Source organism: Rhea americana, unplaced genomic scaffold (assembly GCF_003343005.1).
Source record: "Rhea americana isolate MKP2758 unplaced genomic scaffold, rheAme1 scaffold_6, whole genome shotgun sequence".
NCBI lineage: Eukaryota > Metazoa > Chordata > Aves > Rheiformes > Rheidae > Rhea > Rhea americana.
Genome location: NW_028186756.1, coordinates 1,501,546 through 1,506,855, shown reverse-complemented (window position 1 = coordinate 1,506,855; position 5,310 = coordinate 1,501,546).

Below are 5,310 nucleotides of genomic sequence, written 5' to 3'. Positions count from 1 at the left end.
CCGGCTGTGGGGACGCGGGGCGGAGCGGAGCGCGCTGGCGGCGGCCCCGAGGGCGGCGGAGCGCGGTAGCGCGGTCCCCCCCTACACACACACACGCCCCCCGCCGCGGCCGGAACTGCCGAGATGGAGGCGTGGCCGCGCGCGCGCCGCGCCGTGATGCAATGGCGGCCGGGCCGCGCGCGCTACCGCACTGCCTGGAAGAGCGGCCCCTCCTCGAAACGCGGGGCGGAGCGCGGGAGGCACCGCGGGCCGCAGGGCACCTCCGGCGGCCGCTCGCTTGCGCCGAAGCCCTGGCAACTTCAGCACCACAGAGCTTAGGGGAGGCGCTTTGCGCTCGCTCCTCCTCACCGGGGCCGGCCTCCGTCCGGGCTGAGCACCTGGYGGGACCGTTACCGCCGCCGTGGGCGCTCGGCACGGGGCGCGCGCAAAGCCTGCCGGGGCCGCCGGCTAACGGCSGCCAGGTAACGGCCGCCGGCTAACGGACCCGCGCAGGCGAGCGGCGCCGCGCGCTGCCGCGCGCCAGGCTGCTCAGCGCCTGCCCCAGCAGAGGTTTCATCGTGATCCAGTGTGATCACTAAAAATGGTGTTAAAATGTGTGTATTAAGCCATATTTTGTTAAAAAAAAATTAGGAAAGGCTTTTTCTTCCTTTCTTTTTAGAAAAGTGATCTCATTGTAAGGAGGTCTTCACACATCCTGCTAATGAAACGCACAGTACATTCACAGTGACCATTACATCCACTGGAGCCTCAGAAATGGGCATTTATATAGGTAGGATATATATATTRGAGTAGGATATCAGACCATTTCTGGTCTCAGGGGATAAAATGGCAGGGGATTATTTTTAATGYCTTTTGAAATACAATGTATTTTTTAAAGAAACCAAGCAGAATTGTCCCATTTTATGTATTTCAGGACAGGAAAGAAACAATGAAGCAATTTGCACAGCAACAGAAACAGTGCAGAAATATAATATTAAACCCATAAATCCAAGTTATCAGTACATTAACCAGCGATTCATCGCCAGCAATCCTTTTGGGGGATCTGTTGCATTTCACTGTATGATTTCTGAGTATTTGATGCCCATTACTTCAATCCCACAACAAACTGTGGTTTCTCTTAACTGTTTTTCTCTCACTCCCCCTCCCCATACACAGTCCCTCCRTTCCCTTTCTCTCAGGGATTTGAAGCCAGCGCAAGGCTTTTAAAGCACTCCTGAAAGTGGAAGTTGCTGTTGCGCTCTTAGCGCTGCTTTGGGGCGATTCCTGACAGCCAAGTGTCAGGAGAAACAGAAAGCAGGACCGCAGGCGAGATGGTCTGCGGTCACTCTGCGCTGGCTCCCTGACAGCCTGCGAGTGAATCAGGCAGCAGTGTCTCTGGGAGGGCTCGAATGGGTGGCATGGTGCCCAGCAGATGCTTTAGCAACTCAGGGAAAAACTATGGCTTTCCTGGAGCATCAGGGACCTGCTCTCCCAGCAAATAAACACGTAGGATCCCACCACACGGGTATTATTTTCAGCTTCTCTGAACACATGCATATAGATGAACACAAGCTATGTGAGTAGGCATCTGCGCTATTAATTAGCAGCGACCGAGCAGGTAGGAGAAAATGAGATCCTGGGAGAGCCTCTGTCCTGGTACAGTGTTAGCAAATGGAAACTCTGGTGTCTGAACGGAAGAGTAACCTAGATTTGCTGCCGAAGCAGGGTTGCGAGCTGGGGACAGGAGCGGGTGCGTCTGCRTGTGTGCAGACAGGTGCAACTGGAGCGCAGAGGAGAGCTACCTCGTTCCAGGGTGCTCTGAAGCCATCTGGGGCATTAGCCAGTGGCTCTCCCAAGACATTTCCTCCCACCTGTACGTTCCACCTAGCCTGCTGACAGTACCATAGCAGTATGGACACTCATACAGAGGTGCATTAAACTAACTGGCCACAAAAACTACCTCAGCACAAGTGAAGGTAGRTGAGAAATAGGCTGGGCTCTTGAACGTCCTGGCAGCCTCGGTGGGACACCATAAACGGGGTCAAAACCAGCCGTCGGCTTTACTGCAGCAGGCAAGGGCAGCTCCYGTGCAGGCACTGTCTCAAGCCCCACACTGACAAGCAGAAGTTGGTTCAAGGCCTTCCTAAGTGCCACCTCTGTACACCTGGGTGCTCCTCCCCTGCAAAATGAAAACCAGCCATGTACCAGCTATGACAGTGGGTCCTTCTTATTTAGAAACCTTATTTTAAGGCAAGAAAACTGGGGCAAAAAGAGAGAGGACTAGCAAACAACAGCCTCACTTGTTAGCTTGCTGTTTCTGTAGCTATGAGAGTGGATATTTCTTATTTATTTAATACTATGTGATGAAGCTCTAATGAGCTGCTCAGGCAGCACTTTTGCAACCCCTCTGCATTGCCACAGCTGGGAAAGAGCTGCGGGAGAGAGGGGGGGACAGGGAGTGTCTCTGAAATGCCATTTCCAAGTGCACCCATCAGGCTCTCAGCTGCCCTTCAACACCCAGCGCAAAGAGGTGTGACACAGCCAGAGAGCCGAGACCTGTGCCTGCGCCCGAACCTGCAAAGGTGCAATGCGTCGGGGAGGCATCGATTTTAACATGCTGCTGAACYAAAACAACCGAATCCACAGCTGGAAGAGCGAAGACGACCTAGCCTCAGTTGGCTTTATACCAGTGTAACTTCAGCAATAGGGATCTCTCCCAGTCACTGTCAGGCCTGCAAAATACATAGCACTCTCCGCTTTGTCTCTGGTTGATGACTTCTGGTACAGGCAATCTGAGAGATCAGCTGTGTACTTGTGAGTCAACACTTTTAATTTAGGACCTGATGCACCCTTTGAGGACTCATTACACCYGTCTAAATCCAGGTGCCCAACACACGCAGCCTTCTCACCTTGTTGCCAACTGGAGCAAGACCTGGTGCATCTCCCTGGTGGGGGTTTTACACCAAACCCCGCTTGTGCTGCAGTTCCTGACCACTGCTGCGATAAACTGCCCGCAGCCAGCACCCTGCGATGTATCACCAAAGCAGCCAGAGACCCGTCACTCACTGAAAGCAGCACAGCACGCTGTAGGCCACACATCAGCGTGAGGGAAGTGATGAGAATGGAGCTGGCTAACAACATGTAGCAAGCAATTTATTAGCTAGGGCCCCAAARCCATCCCTGTTAAAATAAGCATGTTCGGAGATGTGACACCCATGCACGTTACACTATTGACAGGGAAGCGACTGCAGACAGAGTGCTAGCTGGTGCATGCTGCTGTAAAACCCAAGAACAGAGGGAAGGCATTAATGTTTACTATTCAGATGATGCCCGCAGTTTGTCAGGGCGATGCAGGTAAGCATAAAGCCGTGGGCACCATGCAGCACTCAGGAGCTGACAGCCCAGCTGACAGCAGGCACTGGGAAAGTGCAGACTATGGCACAGTGCCAGGAGACACTTGGGCCGCTTCTGCCCCACCTTGACTTTTGGCTGGGTTCCAATGTCCTTCACAGTGGTGGATTTTAGCAGCAGATTGGCAACCAAGAGCAGCCTCTGTCCCTGGGAAACTTGTCTAACTGCCTGTTCCAAACTTCAACTTGTTGGCAAGATGTCTATATTGAGCAGTGGAGTCTAGTGCATCAAGGTAGCTCCAACCATGCTGGTTACCCTCCAGAGGTGGCAACCTGCAGAGGGGTCACTGGTACCCCAGAGTCATACTGTATTCAGGTCAGAGGCAGTAAGGTGGACACATGCCTCAAACAGCCATGGTTGAGTGATGCTGTCTTTATATTAAYGGTCATATTAATACAGCAACATGTTACCTAAACATCTGTTCTAAACTAGGTGTTTAAGCTCCCTCCGGAGCCGAGTTGGAGGCTCTGCCTCCTCCTCGCTACACTCCTTCCTTAGCAGAACGGTACTGGGGAGACGGGGCTGCAAAGCTGGCCAGCAGCTTGCCGATGGTGGGACACAGGAGACACCCAGAACCATGGCCAAAAACACACGTGACCTTTGGGGTGGAAGACAGTGCTTCAGGGCAGTGTTAGCATCTGYTCTGCAAACTGATGAGACAGGAGAGATGAAGCTGCAGTATAGTATGGTCCACATCACGCAGGGTGGCCCCGCACAGCAGTAAGCTTGTCCCTGCATCCCTGGAAATGTGAGGCATGCAACAGCACCCAGCCTCGCCAGCCACCCCAGAGAGTAAGGGCTGGCAGGGTGTTTGAAGAGACCTCGCCATTCTTTGTAACACATTTCCCCACGGCAGTAATTTAAATGTCAGCTCATACAGTGGGATGGCTTAGTCCAGATGCAGCCCGAGTCTCACTTCAGATTATCATCATATCAAAAAGGTCATGGGTTGGCTGGCCGAAAAAGTGGGTCTCCTGTCAAAAGATCACCATGTCTGCCCAAGCTAGCTTCAGTCTGAGAACAAAYATTCCCTCCACTAGGAATATTATGTCCCTGAAGCTGTTCACATCTTCCCAGGAGGGGAACAGGATCTGCTTAGAGCAAACAGCAGCCATTACAATCAGGATAAATTAGTAATGGTGAGTGGGAGAGAGAGGAGGAAAGCAAAAGATTATTGTGAGTTCTCTTCCTACAGAGTGGGTGTCAGAGCTACCCACATTTCTTCCCCCTCCCAAGACCAGCACTCAGACTGCTCGATCATAGTGCAAGAGCTACTTGTGATCATTAGCAGCGAGCAGGACGGCATTGCGGCTTGCTGCACACCTGCCGTCCAATGTCTGTCCTACTGGTAGCACTCCAAGTTAGGGCAGCACAGACAGGTCTCTACAGTGAGACAAGGCAGAATGTGTGTGTGTTTGCTCWGTTCTACGCCTGTAAACAAAAGCCTTTTCATCACAAGCTGCCTGTTGAGGACTAATTGTGGAGGGCTTTTTGGTTTTGCAGGGACCTGGAATCTGTGGCTTTGTGTTGCTGTGCATTTTCCATTTTGTAAACTAAAGGATGCCAAGTAAGTCTCTAAATACTGACTGCAGTCCTGCAAAAAAATTCTGAAAACAGACCAGCAGAAATGTGCTCATACCCAGGTCTCCCTTCCCTCTAAAATGACCTGCTAAAGCAGGGCCCGTCTAGCTAATTCTGGCACAGAGCAGAGGCTGGATTGCCACAGCCCAGACACAAGCCCTGMCATGACACTGGCTACAACACTTTAAAAAAGAAGCATCTGCCTACTTAACACCAATTCCTGGTTGCAGCCCACAGAGAAGGACGCTTGCCGCTCCCCGGGAAGGGGTTTCTGCTCCAGGCACTTTCCCGTGGGGGCGGGACAGCCGGCAGGATGCTCCGGAGCTGGCAGCCACCTCC